Genomic DNA, 23947 nt, shown 5'->3' with positions numbered 1-23947 from the left:
CTTAGAGGTTAGGAAATGTAGGAATAAACTGAGAATTGCTAAAACTCGAGCTGAATTAGCTCTCGTCAAGGATAAGATGTCTTCTAGTTACATAAATAAAGAGAATAAGGATGGAGAAGGTTGAACAGTGCGGATAGGGAGGAGGTTAAAGATACTATAGGTATGGCCCAAAAACTAAATGAACACTTTGCCTCGGTTTCAGAAAAGGGCAACAAAAATTATTAGGGGTATAGAACGGCTTCTGTATGAGGAGAGATTAATAAGACTGGGACTTTTCAGCTTGGAAAACAGGCGACTAAGGGGGGATATGATAGAGGTCTATAAAATTATGAGTGGTATAGAGAAAGTAAATAGGGAAGTGTTGTTTACTCTTTCGCATAATACAAGAACTAGGGGCCACCAAATGAATTTAATAGGTAGCAGGTTTAAAACAAACACAAAGTATTTTTTCACGCTGTGCACTGTCAGCTTCTGGAACTCCTTGCCAGAGGGTGTTGTGAAGGCCAATACTATAACGGGGTTCAAAAGGGAGCTAGATAGATTCATGGAAGATAGGTCCATCAATGGCTACAAGCCAGGATGGGCAGAGATGGTGTCCCTAACCTCTGTTTGCCAGAAGCTGGGATTGGGTGACAGGGCATGGATCACTTGATGATAACCTGTCTGTTCATACCTTCTGGGGCACCTGCCATTGGCCACTGTCAGAGGACAGGATACTGGGCTTGATGGACCTTTGATCTGACCCAGTATGGCCGTTCTTATGTAATGTTTTTATTCATGACGTTGGCATAAAAAGTAGGAGTGTGCTAATGAAATTTGCTGGTGATACAAAGCTAGAAGGCATTGTCAATACTGAGGAAGGGCTAAATAGTATACAGGAAGATCTGGATGACCTTGAAGACAGGAGTGACAGAAATGGGATGAAATTCAATAGGACAAAGTATCAGTATCACTTAAAGTCTAATAATAAAAATTTCTGATACAAGTTGGGGGCCGTAAAAGGTGGAAGTGACAGGGAGGGCATAGACTTGAGTGTGGGGGTCATTCACAGGTTAACTGTGAGGCACCAATGTGATGGTGGCTGCGAAAAAAGCAAATGCAATCCTAGGATGTATCAAGTGAGGCATCTCCCATAGACACAGAAGTATTAATGTCATTGTACAAAGCACTAACAAGACCTTATTTGGAATACTGTGTACAGTTCTGGTCACCTATGTTCAAGCAAGGTTCATTCAAATTTTAAATGGTGCAGAAAAGAGCTACTCAGATTGTGAGGGGACTAGAGGGACTGTCTTATGAGAGGAGACTGAAAGAGATCGACTTGTTTAGCCTCGCAAAAAGAAGGCTGAGAGGGGATGTGATTAGTCTCTATAAATACATCTAGATGGTAAACACCAGGGAGAGTGAAGAGCTATTTAAGCTAAAAGACAATGTTTGCACAAGAGCAAATGGATGTAAACTGGCCACAAATAAATTCAGGCTGGAAACTAGAAGGTTTCTAACCACCAGAGGTGTGATGTTCTGAAATAGCCTCCCAATAGGAGTTGTGGGAGCAAACAACTTAATTAGTTTTAAAAGAGAGCTGGGCAAATTTATTAGTGAAATTGGATGACGTTGCTTGTGATGGTGGGGGCAGGGCTCAGCCGCCATAAGGGTCCCTTCCAGTTTAAGTCTTATGTTCCTGAAAGCTCATGCTTCAGGGCTTGAGCCTGTCACCTGCTGTGGTCAGGAAGGGATATTTCTGTCTATTTGTTAAGGGTGTTTTTGTTTGGTTTTTAGTCTACTTTCTCTGAAGCTTCGGATGGCCATGACTGGTGATGGGACATTAGGTGGGTGGACTGGTGCTCTAAGGTGGCACTGAGCACTCTCTCTCTGCTATGCTTAGTTGGCTGGTTTTTGCTCACATGTTGCACAGGGTCTACCTGATCTTCATAGGTGGGGTCACAGGAATTTCCCCTCAGGTCAGATTAGCAGTGATGTTGGGGGAGGTTGCTTTCCCCTGCAGCATGAGGTGTGGGTCACTTGCCAGGATTATCTGCTATATCTTACTTAATCATTTCTCTGCCATTGTGGGGCAGCAGGCATTGGTGTATCTTGGTCCCCCTGATCTTTGCCTGTGGCACACAGTAGTTTAGTCTCCTGTGGGCTGCAGTACTTTGGCCAAATTCTAGTTGTTGGGTTAAGTATGTGGGTGCTGGGTGATGTTGGTGGCCTGTGATACATAGGAAGTCAAACTAGAGCAGGAATTCTCAAACTGGGGGTCAGGACCCCTCAGGGGGTGGCGAGGTTATTACATGAGGGGTCACGAGCTGTCAGCCACCACCCCAAATCCCGCTTTGCATCCAACATTTATAATGGTGTTAAATATATTAAAACATGTTTTTTCATTTATAAGGGCGGGTTGCACTCAGAGGCTTTCTGTGTGAAAGGAGTCACCAGTACAAAAGTTTGAAAAACAGCTAACTAGAGTATCTGATGGTCCCTTCTGGCCTTAAACTCTATGGAGGGAAAAAACCCACTAGTGCATAGCTCTGAAAAAGACACCGAACCTTGAATAAAAGATTTCAAGTGATGACTTCCCTGAATAAGTTGTTCCAGTGGTTAATTGCCTTTTGCCCCTTACTTCCAGTTTGAACTTCTGTCTTCAGCTTCTAGCCACTGAACCTTACTATGCTTTGTCTGCTAGGTTAAAGAGTGCTCTAGTATCGAATTTCTTCTTTCTGTGGAGGTATTTATACACCGTGAATATCTCACATCTTAACTTTCTCTTCAGTAAGTTAAACGTATTTAGCTCATTAAATCACTCACTGTAAGGTGCATTTTCCAGACCATGAATCATTCTTAGGCCTGGTCTACACTATGCTGTTAAACAGATTTTAACAGTGTTAAATCGATTTAACGCTGCACCCGTCCACACTACACTGCTCTTTATATCGATTTAAAGGGCTTTTTAAATCTATTTCTGTACTCCTACAAAACGAGAGGAGTAACGCTAAAATCGATATTACTATATCGGATTAGGGTTAGTGTGGACGCAAATCGACATTATTGGCCTCATTATTTTACAGTAGCTACCCACAGTGCACCGCTCCAGAAATCGACGCTAGCCTCGGACCATGGACGCACACCACCGAATTAATGTGCTTAGTGTGGATGCGCACAATCGACTTTATAATATCTGTTTTATAAAATCGGTTTAAGCTAATTCGAATTTATCCTGTAGTGTAGACGTAGCTTTATAGTTCTTCTTTGAAACTCCTCCAGTTTTTCAGTATCCTTCACACAAAGTGCGGACACCAGAACTGGATCTTACTGCAGTAGCAATTTCACCACAGCTGTATGCAGAAATCTACAGACACACACTTACTCTCCTCTGAGAGCTTGAGCAAGATACCTAAACTTCTCTGCCTCATTTCCTCCACCTGTAACATGAGTATATAGTAAATATGGTTGAATTTTTTTGCTGAAACATTTTTTGATGAAAAATGACTTTTCAACCAAAAACAAAACAATTCATTTTGTTCAAAATATTCCAACTTTTTCTCTGACATCATAAATCCATAAGTGTTCAATACACATTTTTGGAGTTTTAAATAAAAAATTGCAATTTTCTCATTTTAAAAAAACTGACTTTTTCACAGGAAATTTTTTAAAAAATCACAATTTCTCTCAAATACATTTATTTTTCAAACACCTCTAATGTATATGTATGTGTGCATGCATGTACACACACAAACTTATCTTGCATGGCTGTTGAAGATAAAATAGATCATTGTTATATAATTTTAGGAATATGAAAGGCTGTGTTTAACCGCTAAATATTATTAAAATACAAATTATTCTCTCAGAGAAAAGCTGTTCTTTGCTGCAGACTGCTTGAGAAAATAGAACAGGCCCTACAAAGTGAAGAGATTGGATAAGGCAAAGCTGATAGCTGAATCTTTGAGGCAGACTCCTTATTCGAGATATAACATTATCCCTTTGTAGTCCTTTGAATTCTGTAACTGGAGCACTGTGGAAATGCTAACAGGTGTGTTAGAAGGAGCAGCATCACATCGATTTTTATTGCTGAGTTAATACTGGGGGTAGGGGATCACACACACACACAATCTCCAGAAGAGTTGGCAAGAAAATTTCCTGTTCCCTAAAGAAATGACGTTAACCATAGTATATTAAATGTTTTAAAGCCTGCCCAGATCTGACCACTTGGAAGGCAAGGAGATGGGCAGGATAATAAATGTTTGAAAGCAGATTGCATATCCAACCAGAGGAGAACATGTTCTCGTAGACTGTATTTAGCTAAGCACTAATACATTTATTTGTTTATTTCTGGTGAAGTGTGAGTCTCATTTCATGGGAGACTCTCTGACTCATGGAGTGTCAGAATAGACACAGCCTTCCAAAATAGATTTTTTTTTTTGTGGGGGTAGGGGTTGATGCATAAGTAACAGGTTTATTTAGTTTGGGTTTTGCCTTTTAATGATCCACCCTGTATGCTTTATGCACAGGGACTGACATCCTGCTTGTTACTGTGATTCTATCAAATCTCACGAGCGATGCATTGTCACATTGGATGAGGTCCGAGAGGAAAAGAATCCTTCTTGTCTCTGTCCTGTCCAGATATTCTGGTCTGTGTGGCTGCTTTGCTGGGGCTGGAGAGCAAGCACACCACAGTGGGCATGTGCAAAAACTTAAGGCACAACCATCTAACAAAATCAAATAGTGTTTTTGCAGTGGTTTATAATTTGGATTGATCCAAATGGATTTTCACCAAGACAGCAAAATGCTGGCCCAAGTCTATCCTGGCGAAATGTCACATTTCTGTTCCAAACTCCTGAGATTCTAGAGCTCTTCCAATGAAATTGGTCAGACAATTTTAACATTGGCAAAGCTGCTTCTTTCGTTCTGAAAAATGGCTGCAGTGTTTTTGCTGTAACTTTCCAAAACAAGTAGTCAGTCAACGTGCGGCAGACAGCAATTATGGAAAATTACAGCCGGAATGGTTAACATTTGGCCAAACTGTAAGCAATTGGAAATGTGACAATATAAAGGAAAAGTGTTTGGCAAGCTCAGTCTAATGCTTTGGGACTGAAGGTGCTGTGTAAATGTCAGATTATTTTTATGAAGAGAGCTATCCTTTCTGAAATGTTACTTGTATCTGGTGCCACCAGACTCCTCATTGTCTTTACTTGTATTTGGTATTATCCCTTGAAAATGCAATAAAAATCCCTCTTTTTTTCAGCTGCAGTCAGCTGAACACAGATAAATGGTAATACATTCTCGGCCTACCCCAGGATTTTGTATAGAAAGTTAACTGAAAGGAAACTTGCCATTTCCTGTATCATCCTTCTAGGGATCTTGAAAGAGTTCATAAAAACCACTTCAGCTGACTTTGTTGCTGGATAGCGGAAGGAAAGGAAACTGTGAACAAGCACAAACACTCAATTCCAAGAGACAAGAGAGACACATATAGGCCACTAAAGAGCAAGCAAAGCCAATTTAAAGGTGAAAAAAGAAATCACCAGTTCTAGTCCAAAAATAATGCAAGGCTCCCCATTCTGCATCATCATAATACTCTGTATTTATCTAGCACCTTTCATCCCAGGATGTCCATACTTTCTAGAAAGATTAAATCCCATAAAGCCCCTGTGAGGAAGGTGGTGATATATTTATTTAGGAAAATGAGAAACACATAGGAAAAGTGACTTGACAAAGTTCACACAGTAAGTCAGTGGCAGAGTTGGAAATAGGTATGGATCACCTGCTTGCCTTGTGCTCCAGCCACTAAACAGAACTTCCTCTCATTAACAGCACCATCAGTTATCAAGAGTCTGTCAGACTAGTGTCCATAGTAAGCTTTTGATTAGAGCTAAATCTAAGGCAAACCCAGAGATCTGAGCACCTGTAAACTTTGCTGAACCTGGGTCATATGGAATTCACCAATGGCTTTGAGCAAACCAAACCCTGCAAACCAAACACTTCCCTTCCCTCCCTAAACTTTGGGGATGATTGGAATCCAGATCCAAATTCTCCAGCTTGAACCCATCTCTATTTTTAGTTGTATGGGTTCACACACTTGCCTCTTACTGCTAGAGTGAAGTTCAAACACCAATTTAGGACAAAAGTGAACATGGGTTTGATCTCCTCCTTGTTCCCACTTCTGCACAGGGCACACATCCACCACAAAATGCAGTCATCCCTGTCAGAAGACCCAGGAGATGAACACTAGGGTGACTGCAGGTCAACACTCACAGAAACACTGATCACAGAGCTCCTGGGGCTAGCCAGTCTGACTCTGGTAATTCTCAGGACTATCCACCAGTGAGACGAAAACTAAAAAGCTTTAACTCAGATAAGTACCTCAAAGCTCCTCTGAACTACTCCAAACACCTTTGGTCAAGTAATCAGGCTGGGAATCTTGTGAGGAACAGGCTGTCTTGACAGATGGACAATACCACAAAAATTCACAAATGCCAATCCCATACATTTGCACTCGTGTTAGGAGTCTCGGCAGTGAGGCCAAGGGCTAAATGAGCTATGGAGACTGAACTACCCTTTCTCCAGTTCAGGTCTGAATCATGAGGGGAAAGCCTAGAGAAAAGTGCTGTTGTCATTGCCTTTGCAGTACCTGTTACGTTGCTACTAGGGTTGTAAAGCAATTTTAAAAATTAATCGTGATTAATCGCATGATTAAAATAATTAATTGTGATTAATCGTGCTGTTAAACAATAATAGAATACCATTTATTTAAATAGTTTTGGATGTTTTCTACATTTTCAAATATATTGATTTCAATTACAGCACGGAATACAAATTGTACAGTGCTCACTTTGTTTATTTTTATTACAAATATTTACAGTGTAAAAATGATAAAAGAAATTGTATTTTTCAAGTCACGTCATAAAAGTACTGTAGTGCAATCTCTTTATCATGAAAGTGCAAGTTACAAATGTAGAATTATATGCAAAAAAACCTTGCATTCAAAAACAAAACAATGTAAAACTTTAGAGCCTACAAGTCCAATCAGTCCTACTTCTTGTTGAGCCCATCGCTCAGACAAACAAGTTTGTTTACAGTTTGTTTACAGTTGCAGAAGATAATGCTGCCTGCTTCTTGTTTACAATGTCACCTGAAAGTCAGAACAGGCCTTTGCATGGCACTGTTGTAGCCGGCATTGCAAGATATTTACATGCCAGATGCACTAAAGATTCATATGTTGCTTGATGCCATTCCAGAGGCCATGCATCCATGCTGATGGCGGGTTCTGATCGATAATGTTCCAAAGCAGTGCGGACCGATGAATGTTCATTTTCATTATCTGAGTCAGATGGCACTAGCAGAAGGTTGATTTTCTTTTTTGGTGGTTTGGTTCTATAGTTTCCGCATCAAGGTGTTGCTATTTTAAGACTTCTGAAAGGATGCTCCATACCTCATCCCTCTGAGATTTTGGAAGGCACTTCAGATTCTTAAATCTTGGGCTGAGTGCTGTAGCTAACTTTAGAAATTTCATATTGGTATCTTCTTTGCATTTTGTCCAATTTGCAGTGAAAGTGTTTTTAAAATGAACATGTGAGGGATCATCATCCGAGACTGCTATAACGTGAAATACATGTCAGAATGCGGGTGAAACACCGCTGGCAACATATAATTCTCCCCCAAGGAGTTCAGTCACAAATTTAATTAATGCATTATTTTTTTAATGAGCATCATCAGCACGGAAGCATGTCCTCTGGAACAATGGCCGGAGCATGAAGAGGCATATGAATCTTTAGCGCATCTGTCACGTAAATACCTTGCAACACCAGCTACAACTGTGCCATGCAAATGCCTGTTCTTACTTTCTGGTGACATTGTAAATAAGAAGTGGGCACCATTATCTCCCGTAAATGTAAACAAACTTGTTTCTCTGAGCGATTGGCTGAACAAGAAGTAAGACTGAGTGGACTGCAGGCCCTAAAGTTTTACACTGTTTTTGAGTGCATTTATGTAACAAAATGAATCTACATTTGTAAGTTGCACTTTCATGATAAAGAGATTGCACTACAGTACTTGTATGAGGTGACTTGAAAATTTTTCTTTATCATTTTACAGTGCAAATATTTGTATTAAAAATAATATAAGCACTGTAGACTTTGTATTGTGTTGTAATTTAAAGTGATCTGAAAATGTAGAAAATCATGCAAAATATTTAATAAATTTCAATTGATATTCTATTGTTTAACAGTGCATTTAATCGTGATTAGTTTTTTAAATCATGATTAATTTTTTTGAGTTAGACACGTGAGTTAACTGAGATTAATTGAGAACCCTAGCTGCTACATAAAAGGGTGTCAACTGGAAAATTTTCAAGTGCACTAGAAGAAAATATCTGTTGAGAAAATAATGCTTCTTGCAGGCTTTTGTGACTTATGTCTCTGGTCTGACCAAAACCAATAACTGAAAAAGAGGGAGGAAAATGCATGAAACTTTCTTCATCCATAAAAAACAAAGACTGAGTGTTTCGTCTGGTAAATTCCTGTGTCAATGGGACCAGTTTTTGCACCCCGCAACCCACTTTGTAATTATCAGAGAGAAAAAGCCTTAAATCTCTTAAAAACAGTTAATCTAATCTGTTGGTGACTCTTTACAATGATGGTGTTTCCAAAACCTTCCCAGAGAACTTATTAAACTTCCCAAAGAATCTTATTGATAAGAACCTTCTCTAACCTAAGCTTTCCCTTCCTGGTTTGAGGCCAGTAGTGTCTTACCAGCTTCTAGGGTGACCAGACAGCCAGTGTGAAAAATCAGGACAGAGGATGGGGGGGTAATAGGAGCCTATATAAGAAAAAGCCCCAAATATCAGGACTATCCCTATAAAATCGGGACATCTGGTCACCCTACCAGCTTCTGAGACTGTGAATAATTCCCTTCCTGCCTTAAAATTTGATACCTTTTGATCTTCTGCTGTCCCTCCCGCATCGCTACTCCTCAAATTTTCTCTCGGGAGCTGGGAGAGCAGTCAGCAGCGTGTGTGGGAGCTTTCATAGTCTGTCTGCACTATGGCTTGGGGTAATGCTAGAAGCTTCTTGTTTTTATAAGCAGCAAGCTACGTCCAAAGAAAATAATATAAAAGCCCAAAAATAATGGCTTGAAATCCAACCAGGGAAAGGGGCTTTAATTTCCAGTATGACGTGCCCCTGAATGCAATCCTATTAGCTTTAATTTCTGGTTCATTAACTATGGGCAACAAAATCAGAATGATGAAGAATTTTGGTATTATAAAGGGAGTTTAGGGTCACTAAGGGCCTGATTTTTCAAAATTGTGCACATGCAGTTGGTGCTATTGTGCATGTTGATTGCATATCTAAATGAGTAACTCGCCTGCCTGCATGTATATGGCAATACCTAATATGCATATGCCATTGCAATAACTGCACAAACAATTGCATACACACACAGCTTTGACAGGCAGGCACTAGAAAACTGTACAGGAACTAATTGAACCAGTGGGACCACACAGCTGTTAAGAAAAACACAGTACTGAGTGGTTTGACCACAATCACAACCACACACTGGCAGGGCAGAGCTTGCTGGAGTCTTGAGTTACCAAAGTTTTTAGATATATTTAAGATTCAGAAATGAGACAGGAGCCAAGAATTTCACAACTGGAAGCTCCGGGGCTGCAAAACTTGGCCAAATTTATGACTCTAATGCCACTATATTATCTTAATCCCTGGATTCTTTAAATACTAATTTTTCATTCTCTTGCCAATAAATGTCAATCCAGCTTGCTTTTCAGTTACTCAGATGAGTGTTACTCACCTACTCTGAGGAGTATAAAAAACCACCTGAAACTTGTCAACACAACAGCTTCCACCATTACTATGCTAACCCACATGCTTTATACAGCAGCATTTGACTTTGCATTTCCCTGGGCTGGGGAGCAAACAGTGAAGAGACATGGATCTTAGTTGAATATTCTGTGTTTCTGCACACATGCAGAAAGCAATGCACCTTAGCTAGAAAGACCCAGAAACTTCCAGAACAGGGTGTGGGAGTAACCTGATATACAGCCTCAGAAACAGCTTGTGAGCATAAGAAATTTTCATTGTGTGAGCAACCCACCTGGCTGGTCAGATACTAGTCCCCTCTGAGAAAGGAGCCAATCAGAGCACAAGGAGGAAAGGTTATAATTACAGGAATGACAGAAAGATATGTGGATTCAGTGACTGATCTACCCAGGACCAAGAGATGTTTGTGCTGTGAGGGCTAGGTCCCAATCCTTGTATTACTTTGGATACAGGTCAGTGCTATTCCATCTTTACTAGGGAAGCCCTCCATTAGGATGGTGTTTTATGGACCTCTAGGGAGAACTTTTATTATCCGTAGAAGCTACAGGGGCTCTGTAATTTACATTGAACTGTCAGCTAACTGCTTTAAACTGGGATGCTGTCTCCCTTAATGAGAGCGAATGGGGCAGCATTTAATGAGGTGAGGGTTTGTGAATTCTTGCCTGACTTCACTGGGTATATGGTGAGAAGATGGTGCCTTATAGAGCAAGAACCTGCTAGAGAGCTGGAAAATGGATATTTTATATGCTGATCCCAGTCCCTGTGCCACTCTGTACAGGCTCCAGACCTGTGTCACCAGCAACTGAGAGGACCAGTCAGCTATCAACCCAAGGGCTGGATGCTGCTAGCTGTGGAGATCCCGGACAGTTTGCTGACCAGGTTCTGAAGTATTTGAAAGGACTGAGGTGCTGCCATTTCTCAAGCTCCTAAGAGTCCAGGTGACCCACCTTACATACTATAGTCGCCCTATAAAGAGTGAGGAAATAATCTCTGAGAGAAGATTGGAGGTGATGTGTTTAGATGCATGTGTACTAAAGTTTAGGTAATGTTATGCTGAAACCTTCTGTCTGAAGGGTTGTAACAGAAACAAAAGGGGGAAAGGCTGATTAAGGAACACTACTAGCTTTACTGTCTGATCGTGTGATGTTTCCTGAGAGTACCCAGGTTTGTGAGGCACCTCGCTACCACCTGTCCCTGTCTGTGCCCTCCAGTAGTCAGTTCCCTGGCTTTACCAGCCATAGGCAACACAAGCCCTCCCCTCTCAGCCTATGCAGACTCTGCTATCTCTCTGCATGTTACTGATGTGAACACATCAACCACCAGGCCCTCTGTGTTCAGCCCCTGGTTGGCTGGACACACACAGTATTCACAGATAAGTTGTTCCCAAAGGAAGAGTAAACCTCAGCTTACCAGCTACTCCTTCAAACACAGACAGCTCTGCTTAATACACAGCACTTGGAATACACAGCACTTGGATTAGTTTATAGTGAAAAAAGGAATGTTTAGTTAACAAAGAACAGAGATTCACATAATAGCAAGTAGATAGAAGTATTAGAAACAGCTGGATACATGTCCATTAAACCATAACATGCTTTCTAGAATCTAACCTTGCTTAACTGGTTATTGTCATCTAATAGAGCAAAAGGCCACCCAAAATCCTTCCAGCATATCACAACTTTCCTGATGCAAGACACGTTATCCTCTTGCCTTCTCAGTGGAAAGATCTAGTGGAAAGATCATTCAATTATCTGTTTGCAAACAGGACACCCCTTGCTGCTTGGGGGGGGGGGGGGGTCTGTAGAAAATCAGCTTTTGCAAACTTTTGATTAGCATTTGCTCAGTCTGTAAATAGGCAGCCATTGTGAAGCACATAATCCTCAGTTTACGGACAGACAGATAAAACAACTCTTGCCTGAAAGGGATTTCTTTATCACCTTCTGGTGACTAGTCCCAACTCACAGACCTTAAGAACACAATGTATGTACACATGTAATGCCAACCCCAGTTGTTGGCAGGCAGGATCGAACCTGGGCTTTCTGAAGCTTAGGCCACGTCTACACTACAGCATAAAATCAAAATTATTAAAACCGGTTTTATAAAACTGGTTTTATAAAATCGATTTTACGCGTCCACACTAGGGCACATTAATTTGGTGGTGCGCGTCCATGGTCCTAGGCTACCATCGATTTCCGGAGCGGTGCACTCTGGGTAGTTCAGTAAAAGAATGACACCAATAACTTTGATTTTCGTCCACACTAACCCTAAATCGATATAGTAATATCGATTTTAGGGTTACTCCTCTCGTTGGGGAGGAGTACAGAAATCGATTTTAAGAGCCCTTAAAATCGATTTAAAGTGCCTTGTAGTGTGGATGGGTACAGCGTTAAATCGATTTAACGCTGTTTAAATCGATTTAACGCTGTTTAAATCGATTTAACGCTGTAGTGTGGACCAGGCTTTAGTATATGTGTTAACAGCGTTTAGTCAAGGCTGTAGCAGACTCAACAATCTATAGTTTGGCTAGGTGCCACTAGAGGAGGGCAGAGCACCATGCCAAGCAAGCATGGGTTACATACTTCTCCTAGCTGAGGAAGCATGTCCCAAGCTTCAGAGACTTCCCAGTTGATATCCTAGACGAGCCCCCACTTGTAGCACCAACAGATCCCCAGTTGTCGGCAGGCAGGATCAAATTTGGGTCCTCTGAAGCTTAGTGTATGAGCCTCTACTGAATGAGCTAAATGCCACTTGGCTAAGGCCCTACCTAATTCACAGCCATGAAAAACAAGTCACAGACCATGAAATCTAGTGTGTTGTGTGCTTTTACCCTATACTTTACAGATTCCACAAGGGAGACCAGTGTTCCCCAAATTGGGGGCCTAATGCAAAAGGAAGTTGCAGGGGAGTCACAAGGTTATTTTATAGGGGGCGGTGTCGCAGTATTGCCACCTTTATTTCTGCACTGCCTTCAGGTCTGGGCGGCTGGAGAGTGGTGGCTGTTAGCTGGTCACCCAGCTCTGAAGGCAGCACCCTGCCTGCAGCAGGAGAGAAGTAAGGGTGGCAATATTATACCATGCCATCCTTACTTGTGCGCAGCTGCTGGCGGCAGCTCTGCCTTCAGAGCTGGGCTCCTGGCCAGCAGCTGCCACTCTCCAGCTCTGAAGGCAGAGCCGCCACCAGCAGCAGTGCAGAAGTCAGGGTAGCAGTACCGCAACCACCCCTACAATAATCTTGCGACCTCCTCACAACTCCTTTCTGGTCAGGACCCCTAAAATTACAATACCATGAAATTTCAGATTTAAATAGCTGAAATAATGAAATTTACAATTTTTAAAATCCTGTGACTGTGAAATTAACCAACATGGACTGTGAATTTGGTAGGGCCCTACACATGGCTCTTAGCCAAGGCTGTAGCAGACTCATCAACCTCTAGCTGGGCAAAGTGCCATTAGAGGGGGACAGAGCTCTACACCAAGCAGGCATGAGTTACATACATAACTCCTTATGTATTAGCTGTACATACGTCTTGCAATAGTTATGATGACCGGTGTGACACAGGCTTTCAGTAAAAATGTTACATTATTACACCCTTTAGCAAAGCAGTAGGTAGACCTAGTAACCCTTATGCATCCCTGTACCCTCTGCTTGTCGGCACCAAAAGGACCCTGGGCCACAAATAGCTTTTGTTGAAAAGTTATTCATAGTATTGCAAAGACTGTTTACAATATTTATACTACTTACAATGGGCTCTGCCTGCATTAAATGTTTGTTTTACTCAGAAAGTGAATGGTGCTCACTCTTTGAAATTTCCTATGGACTATTACCGTCCATTTTATGAGATGGTAATAGTTGCGTTGTTTTACCATGCAATTGCCCTGATATTTAGCCCTGTGTAATGTTTTCTGAAACATCCTGAAAAGATAAAACTCTGGCCTGTGCTTTAGCAAAGAGTTAGCTGAGGTGCAAGAGGAGGGGGGATGTGTAGTAGTTATACAGCATATTGCCCAAGATCCCCATCCCCAGTTTCCACACACACACATCCGGCTGGTCATCAGTGGAGCAGCGCTGGTGGTGAGTTACAGCTATGACTGCTAGCTGAGATGCAGCTTCAAATTCTACACACCAAGCAATTTTCCAGGCCTTGTCTAAACTAGAGAATATTACACCTGTTTTCCAGCTGCAGGATTTCATTACCATGCTAAAAATGCCTGAGCCCTGTCTGTGTTAGCTCCTATAATGTTACTAGTAGTGATGCAACTACATCATTGATGGAAAACAGGCCATTTTCTACTGTAGACACCTATAGACACTGTAGACTTGGCACTGTTCAGGCAAGGGGGTACCAATCAGATAAGGCTTGATGCATGGTAGTAACGCAATGTCAGAACAAAGAATAAAGCACTTCCTCCAAGAAAGACACTATATAATAATCTAAATGATCAAAACAACTAGGTCTAATAATAGTAAGGCCTGGTCTACACTAGAGGGGGTGATCAATCTAAGTTATGCCACTTCAGCTATGTGTATAACTGTCTTAATTTGATCTGAATTCAATAAATAAGTTTAGGCCCTGAAAAATGCATTTTTCAATTAAAAAATAAATTTGTCAAAAAAATTTCACCAAGCTCTACTCAGGATTTCATGTGGGAACAGAAATAATATTCAGAAGTTCTGGAGCCTGATTGTCTTCTCCCTGTCACCAGTGCAAATCAGGTGTAATTCCAGTGAAGTTGCACCCGTTTAAAACTTCTATGAATGAGATCAGTGCTAGCAACCTTGTATTTAGACACTGGGTAGTAGTTTAGGCTTAAAATTTAGATTTTTTTTCAGTGTTTTACAAAACCGAGTATGAATAGAATTTTTTTTTAATGTTGCTTTCAATAAACCTTAAAGATAAAACCAAGTATGAATAGAATTTTTTTTAATGTTGCTTTCAATAAACCTTAAAGATCAGAGTTTAAATATACCTGTTCAATACTGCAAATGCAAACAGCAGCCAAGAGCAACTACATGACAACCAGGAAGTGAAACCAACTAATCTAGTTGCATTGTACAGGCTGAGAGAAATCAAAGTAAACAAACAGCATAAATGGAGGGGAAAGCAGATTTTTAGAAATTCAGGTCCCCTTGACAATGTTCTTTGAAGAGAAGAATGGCTATATTAAACATTGACTTCAGTTCTCAGAGTGTGTGTTAGTATTTTAATTGCTCTCAGCACATAGCTATCTGTTATGTTACTTTCAAGTCTACCAAATCATCCCTTGTTAACTGTAAACTGCATATTAGCTTAATTCCTTGATGTTTTATAGTGAAGTTAATCATATACTGAGGCTGTAATTTAAAAGGGCAGGATAATTTTATGATAGCTAACATAATTTTTAACAGTGCAAACCAGGAAAATAATTACAGGCAAACCTCATGCTTCAGGGCATAAACTGATCTAGGGAACTCATGGATGGCGGAGACAGCAGCATATGTCCATTACATTACCACAAGGCCTGTGTTAGCAGCTGGCAAACCTGGCCAGTTGGAGCTAAAGATTTTGCCCCTTGGCCTTTGGTGATTCTTGAGGGAATCCTTTATAAATTTCATCTCATAATTTGGCCCCTATGTAGGAAACCGAGAGAGAGAGACACACACACACACACTCATTCTCGCTCTCTCCTGCTGTACAAGGTTTTGTTATGACTTGTCTGTGTCTCAACAAAACATCTTTTGTTGGTTTACCCTGAGACTATATCCCGTATCTCAATTAAGAAAAATCTAGAATTTTCCCAAATGCTCTTTAGGAAAAATACTGTGACATAAAGAGCTATGGGCCTTTTTACACAGATAACCATTAGATTCAGTAATTAAAGTGCTAATCTAATGACTGCATATTGGCAGCAAAAACTCTAGAGTAAAAAAAAACTTTTTCAGTCTCCAGCCCAGGATGTTGTGTTCCCTCCAATAACAAAGCAGCAAAGAATCCTGTGGCACCTTATAGACTAACAGACGTTTTGGAGCATGAGCTTTCGTGGGTGAATACCCACTTCCTCTGATGCATGTAGTGGAAATTTTCAGGGGCAGGTATATATATGCTAGCAAGCAAGCTAGAGATAAAGAGGTCAGATCAATCAGGGAGGATGAGGCCCTGTTCTAGCGAGGACAACCGCATCTGCTCTAACCCCTCAGACAGAGACCAACACCTACAAAATCTCCACCAAGCATTCTCAAAACTACAATACCCGCATGAGGAAATAAGGAAACAGATCAACAGGGCCAGACGTGTACCCAGAAGCCTCCTACTGCAAGACAAACCCAAGAAAGAAACCAACAGGACTCCACTGGCCATCACATACAGCCCCCAGCTAAAAGCCCTCCAACACATCATCAAGGATCTACAACCCATCCTGGACAATGATCCTACACTTTCACAGGCCTTGGGTGGCAGGCCAGTCCTCACTCACAGACAACCTGCCAACCTGAAACATATTCTCACCAGTAACTGCACACCGCACCATAATAACTCTAGTTCAGGAACCAATCCATGCAACAAACCTCGATGCCAACTCTGCCCACATATCTACACCAGCGACACCATCACAGGACCTAACCAGATCAGCCACATCATCACTGGTTCATTCACCTGCACATCCACCAATGTAATATACGCCATCATATGCCAGCAATGCCCCTCTGCTATGTACATCGGCCAAACTGGACAGTCTCTACAGAAAAGGATAAATGGACACAAATCAGACATTAGGAATGGCAATATACAAAAACCTGTAGGAGAGCACTTCAACCTCCCTGGCCACACTACAGTAGACCTTAAGGTGGCCGTCCTGCAGCAAAAAAACTTCAGGACCAGACTTCAAAGAGAAACTGCTGAGCTTCAGTTCATCTGCAAATTTGACACCATCAGCTCAGGATTGAACAAAGACTGTGAATGGCTTGCCAACTACAGAACCAGTTTCTCCTCTTTTGGTTTTCACACCTCAACTGCTAGAACAGGGCCTCATCCTGCCTGATTGAACTGACCTCGTTATCTCTAGCTTGCTTGCTAGCATATATATACCTGCCCCTGGAAATTTCCACTACATGCGTCTGAGGAAGTGGGTATTCACCCACGAAAGCTCATGCTCCAAAACGTCTGTTAGTCTATAAGGTGCCACAGGATTCTTTGCTGCTTTTACTGATCCAGACTAACACGGCTACCCCTCTGATACTTGACACCATGCAAGGCACTGCATTTAGCCGTATGGAGTGGAAATCCATCAACCTCATGAAGAAACTTGCACAAATACAGACAGATATCATCTTCCTTTCCAAATGCAAACGGGTGGACATCATACCAAATGGACTAAAGGGAAAAAATCCACTGCTATCTACATACTACACAGACCACAGTGAGAGATTATGCCATACTCTCTCAAAAAAACTGAGGAACCACCTGATCAGCATCCTATACAGCAAACAGGAAAACATCAAAAAAGAGCTCTCCAACCTGGAGACTCTCATTAATAACCAAACTTCTATACAAAGGGACTTCACTAAAATAAGACAGGAGATCTACATTACTCACTTCACCTCTCTACAAAGGAAAAAGGACTGTAAGCTGTCTAAACTCCTACCTGCCACATGGGGCCACAACCGTGGTACCCCTAACCCACCCAGCAATATCGTCAATCTATCCAACTACACACTCAGCCCAGAAGAAAAGTCTGTCCTATCTCGGGGACTCTCTTTCTGCCCTGCCACCCCCACCAGCATGATACAGTTCTGTGGCGATCTGGAAGCCTACTTTCGCCGTCTCTGACTCAAAGAATACTTCCAGGACAACACTGAACAGTGCGCTGATACACAGGTGCCCTCCCACCAACAGCACAAGAAGAAGAACTCCACATGGACTCCTCCTGAGGGTCAAAATGACAGTCTGGACCTATACATTGAATGCTTCCGCCGGCGTGCACAGGCAGAAATCATGGAACAACATTGCTTGCCTCACAACCTAAGTTGTGCAGAATGCAATGCCATCCACAGCCTCAGAAGCCACCCTGACATTATCATCAAAGAGGCTGATAAAGGAGGTGCCGTTGTCATCATGAACACATCTGACTACCAAAAGGAGGCCACCAGACAACTCTCCAATACCAAATTCTACAGGCCACTTCCCTCAGATCCCACTGAGGAATACACTAAGAAACTACAGCATCTACTCAGGACACTCCCTACACTAACACCAGAAGAAATCAACATACCCCTAGAGCTCCGACCAGGGTTATTCTATCTACTACCCAAGATCCACAAACCTAGAAATCCTGGACGCCCCATCATCTCGGGCATTGGCACTCTCACTGAAGGACTGTCTGGATATATGGACTCTCTACTCAGACACTATGCCACCAGCACTCCCAGCTATCTCCGTGACACCACTGATTTCCTGAGGAAACTACAATGCATTGGTCACCTCCCAGAAAACACCATCCTAGACACCATGGATGTAGAGGCTCTCTGCACAAACATCCCACACACAGATGGAATACAAGCTGTCAGGAACACTATCCCTGATGATGCCACAGCACAACTGGCTGCTGAGCTCTGTTTCCTTTATACTTACACACAACTATTTCAAATTTGATGACAATATATATCTCCAGATCAGTGGCACTGCTATGGGCACCCGCATGGCCCCACAATATGCCAATATCTTTATGGCCAACCTGGAACAACGCTTCCTCAGCTCTCGTCCACTCACGCCCCTTCTCTACCTACGCTACATTGATGACATCTTCATCATCTCGACCCATGGGAAGGAGACTCTGGAAAAATTCCACCACGATTTCAACAGCTTCCACCCCACCATCAACCTCAGCCTGGACCAATCTACACGGGAGGTCCGCTTTCTAGACACCACGGTGCAAATAAGTGATGGTCACATTAACACCACCCTATATCGAAAACCTACCGATCGCTATGCCTACCTTCATGCCTCCAGCTTCCATCCCGGACACATCACACGATCCATTGTCTACAGCCAAGCACTGAGGTACAACCGCATCTGCTCTAACCCCTCAGACAGAGACCAACACCTACAAAATCTCCACCAAGCATTCTCAAAACTACAATACCCGCATGAGGAAATAAGGAAACAGATCAACAGGGCCAGACGTGTACCCAGAAGCCTCCTACTGCAAGACAAACCCAAGAAAGAAACCAACAGGACTCCACTGGCCATCACATACAGCCCCCAGCTAAAAGCCCTCCAACACATCATCAAGGATCTACAACCCATCCTGGACAATGATCCCACACTTTCACAGGCCTTGGGTGGCAGGCCAGTCCTCACTCACAGACAACCTGCCAACCTGAAACATATTCTCACCAGTAACTGCCCACCGCACCATAATAACTCTTGCTCAGGAACCAATCCATGCAACAAACCTCGATGCCAACTCTGCCCACATATCTACACCAGCGACACCATCACAGGACCTAACCAGATCAGCCACACCATCACCAGTTCATTCACCTGCACATCCACCAATGTAATATACGCCATCATATGCCAGCAATGCCCCTCTGCTATGTACATCGGCCAAACTGGACAGTCTCTACGGAAAAGAATAAATGGACACAAATCAGACATTAGGAATGGCAATATACAAAAACCTGTAGGAGAGCACTTCAACCTCCCTGGCCACACTACAGTAGACCTTAAGGTGGCCATCCTGCAGCAAAAAAACTTCAGGACCAGACTTCAAAGAGAAACTGCTGAGCTTCAGTTCATCTGCAAATTTGACACCATCAGCTCAGGATTGAACAAAGACTGTGAATGGCTTGCCAACTACAGAACCAGTTTCTCCTCTTTTGGTTTTCACACCTCAACTGCTAGAACAGGGCCTCATCCTGCCTGATTGAACTGACCTCGTTATCTCTAGCTTGCTTGCTAGCATATATATACCTGCCCCTGGAAATTTCCACTACATGCATCTGAGGAAGTGGGTATTCACCCATGAAAGCTCATGCTTCAAAATGTCTGTTAGTCTATAAGGTGCCACAGGATTCTTTGCTGCTTTTACAGATCCAGACTAACACGGCTACCCCTCTGATACTTGACTCCAATAACAAGAATCTGAAGCTTTTTAGAAGAGATTCCTGTGGAAGAAGGGCCACGTTTTCATAACTAGCCACTAATTGTGCATGTTCCCATTTTTTGGGTGCCCAGTTTGAGACACCTGAACTGGAGTTGTGAGTGCTCAGCTCTTAAACTTCTTAAAATCAAGCTCCAGTTGTTTTAAAAATGGTGTCATCTAAATTACAAGTCACTTTCAAAAGTGATCCGTGTCAGAAGACAATACTTTAAAAAACTGCCATAATACTTGCCTCCCCAGCATTTGCCAGACAAAACAATCCATGGGATTTAGCCCATTCTGTTGATTAATTAGTCTTTTAAAAGCCAGGGCTTTTAGGGACTGAGCAGTGGAGGCAAGTAAGGTTAAAATAATCTAGGCATGCCAGCATCTCATCCAAGCAATTCACACTGGAGAATAATCATCTAAATAATCCATTATCTCATGATAATGGTAAAACTTTTAATTAATTACTAACTGTCATAAACAGATAGCTAAGGGTTAATGTCTCTTTCACCTGAAAAAAAAAGTAACCTGAAGCACCTGACCAGAGGACCAATCAGGAAACAGGATTTTTTCAACTTTGGGTGGAGGGAAGTTTGTGTCTGGGTTCTTTGTCTTCTGCCTGAATCTCTCTCAGCTAGAGAAGGATTTTTTCTATTTCCTGCTTTCAAATCTTCTGTTTCCAAGTTGTGAGTACAAAGTTGGTTTTTTGTTTTGTAGTTACATGTCTATAGTTGCTGGAGTGCTTTAAATTGTATTCTTTTGAATAAGGCTGTTTATTCATATTTCTTTTAAGCAATTGACCCTGTATTTGTCACCTTAATACAGAGAGACCATTTGTATGTATTTTTCTTTCTTTTTATATAAAGCTTTCTTTTAAGACCTGTTGGAGTTTTTCTTTAGTGAGGAACTCCAGGGAATTGGGTCTGCAGCTCACCAGAGAATTGGTGGGAGGAAGAAGTCAGGGGAAAACCTGTGTGTGTTAGATGTACTAGCCTGACTTTGCATTCACTCTGGGTGAGGGGGGAAGAGAGATTGAATCTCGGTAATTCTGTTCTCCAGGCTGGGAACGGGGAGGGTGGAATCCCTCTGTTTAGATTCACGGAGGTTGCTTCTGTGTATCTCTCCAGGAATACCTGGAGGCGGGGGAAGGGAAAAGGTTTATTTCCCTTTGTTGTGAGACTCAAGGGATTTGGGTCTTGGGGTCCCCAGGGAAGGTTTTTGGGGGGACCAGAGTGCCCCAAAACACTCTAAATTTTTGGGTGGTGGCAGCAGTACCAGGTCCAAGCTGGTAACTAAGCTTGGAGGTTTTCATGCTAACCCCCATATTTTGGACGCCAAGGTCCAAATCTGGGACTAGGTTACTGACACTAACCGTCTCCTCTTTTCTGTCCTTTCCTCATACAACATTTATTTAACTGTTTGGAGGTGGGGTTCATAAGCAGCCTTGCAAAACCCTGTCACCCACTAGCCTGGGGCAAGTTATTTCTTTTGACGTGCAAGTAAAATTGCATTACACTTTTTTGTTTTTCCTCGTAATAATCTTGGAAAAGGGTAGGCAAGTAGATGTTGGGTCCTGGCTGGTAAATTTTCATGACAGTTTTACAAGTTACAGTGAAAATACCCATGTAGTGGAGCATGGTAACTGATGGCTGTTTGACAACGAACCTACATTCAGCTTAATTAAAGCATCCCTGAACAAGGAGGAGACAGCAGTTCCATTTTGTGTGTCTAGATGGAGGATGTCACATAGACACCTGACAGCAACCTGGACCAGGCTTGAGATCTCCTGGTTTCTGATGTGTATACAGACTTGCCATTTCCCCTCACTGTGATCCATGAAATGCATAAAACCACAGTGGCTTTTTTTTTTTTTTTTGGTCAGAGTTTAATATGTCTCCTGCCCCTTGCATGACTGCAACTCGTTGAACTTGTTTACACTTAGTTTGATTTGAAGATGGTAATCATTGAGCAAGAGGTGATTTGACCAATTAGATTACAATTTACTTCAACTTGCACAGTGCTGCTAGGAACAAATTTTGCCTCTCCCTGTGCCCTTGCTGCATGGGCATGTGGAGGATCCCTCCCAAACTCATTCCATTGTTTGATGGGCAGAGAAGAGGGATTTCAGGAGGCTGCACAGCGAGTGTGCATCTAGGAATGCAACTCCATTGAATCTCACTGTGCAGAAGCTCTTTTGGGGCAAGACAGGTAAGCAGTAGAATCAATGCATTTGCTGTTGCACAGATCAGTGTACTATGGACCACATGGAACAGGGTCATAAGAGCTACAGAGGTTACTGCAGTCATGAAGCTGAAGTAACAACCATGGAAGAGCTCCTCGGCTACACTATAAGTTGAGAGAAGGGAGGATTCTTCACTTCTTCCACATAGAGACCCCAACAGCAGCTCAGTTACTAAAGACTACAAATTTGGGGCTGGATTGGGGTCTCGCTGTCTAGGTGTGGGGATTTTTTTTTAATGCCACTTCATAACACTGTGAATGCTTGAAACTAAAATGTTTTCTTTATGGAAGTGTCTTCCCTGGTATTTGGCTCATCCACTGGTCATAAAATACATGAGGAGGTATAGTGGATATACTGCTTAATTGTGGCTGATATCTCAGGGGTAGGTGGAGGATCTCACTTGGCCACAACAAAGGTTATGCAAACTAATAGGGAAAGAACGTTTATCTATCTTAGATATATTTAAGGCATCTGTCTCCATGGTAACTAGATGCCAGAACCTCTTGATAGCCTAATCTGCAATAAATCAAAAAGGGAAAAATAAATGTTACAGTGAAGTTTGCTAAATGAATTTCAAGAGCACCCATGAACACATGAACTCGATCCTTTTATTGGTATTAGTGTCTCATCCAGATTTCACTGAACTCAATGGGTGTGTCTTTCCTTAACTTCCAACCCAAGGGCCTAGAGTCCAATAGGAGCTGGAACCTAAATCCTCATGTCTCTTTAACATTATACATCTGGCTAGTCTAATACAAGTATATATTACTTTATCTGTAATGTCACCTTTGCTGTCTCATTAAGACATGAACAGTTCCTGTTGTAATCAAATGGATCCTGTTTTATTATGTAGGACAATTGTTTATATCTATAATTTGCATGGTAGCGTTGCCTCTTCTGTGATATTTCTCCATAGAGGTATATAGAATTGTTTTGCTCAGTTAAAAAAACAAAACAAAACAAAAAAACCACTAATAACTTGGATGTGTTTCTAAGCTATGGCAATAGATGCTATAAAACTGATAGAATAAATAGATTCAGGTAGCCTTGATTTAAAGTATATTGATTTGTGGATTGTGCATGGTTGTGTTAGATGACACTTTTTAATACCCTTGTATGAATTAGTGCAAGATATTAAAATTCTTATATACAGTTTTGAGAGAAAGATATGACAAAATATTTGGTTCCTTTAGATTTTGTAGTTTTTGTGTTAGAGGCAGAATGAAGATTGTTTGTTTGGATTCTTGTAATTACAGATTTTTTTTTTGTTTAATAGTATGTACACGTGTAATTGTTTAATTTTACTTCTGCAGTTTTCAATTTAAAAAAAACTTGTGTTCAATGGTCTGTCTATTCTTGAATGCACTGAGCAATCTTCAGAGTAACATAACAAAGATTTTGATTTGGAATATATATTAATAGCATGTATAGTCACAGGAATAATAAAACAATGGTGCACCATACTCTAAAATAAGCAAATACCATATATACAGTATATTTTGCCCATCCCTAGTTTAATTGATTAAAGAAAATTAAATGTCATGCTAACCTGCCCAAAGCTGTAAGCACACTGTTTGGATCTAGGAAATACGGCTAATTGTGAATAAAATGTGTGGAACTAAAAGTATTACACAAATATTTTCCCTATGGCCACAATAGATATACTGTAAAGTGGATATGTGCATGATGCAGCAGAGTTATGGTTGCTGTCAGAACCTAAGCTTCTGAATTTCCTGAGGGTTTTTGTGCATTATACA

The 23947-nt window shown here is 41.6% G+C and overlaps 1 protein-coding gene across 1 annotated transcript in view; it reads left to right on the top strand.

Moving 5' to 3' along the window:
- The window catches only part of SLC45A4 (solute carrier family 45 member 4), a 135744-nt gene that overhangs the window by 20647 nt on the left and 91150 nt on the right, over window positions 1–23947 (top strand). The gene's annotated exons all lie outside the window — the stretch shown is intronic.

The sequence above is a fragment of the Gopherus flavomarginatus genome, chromosome 2, assembly GCF_025201925.1.
Source record: "Gopherus flavomarginatus isolate rGopFla2 chromosome 2, rGopFla2.mat.asm, whole genome shotgun sequence".
Lineage (NCBI taxonomy): Eukaryota > Metazoa > Chordata > Testudines > Testudinidae > Gopherus > Gopherus flavomarginatus.
This window is presented reverse-complemented; position numbering and strand designations above follow the sequence as displayed.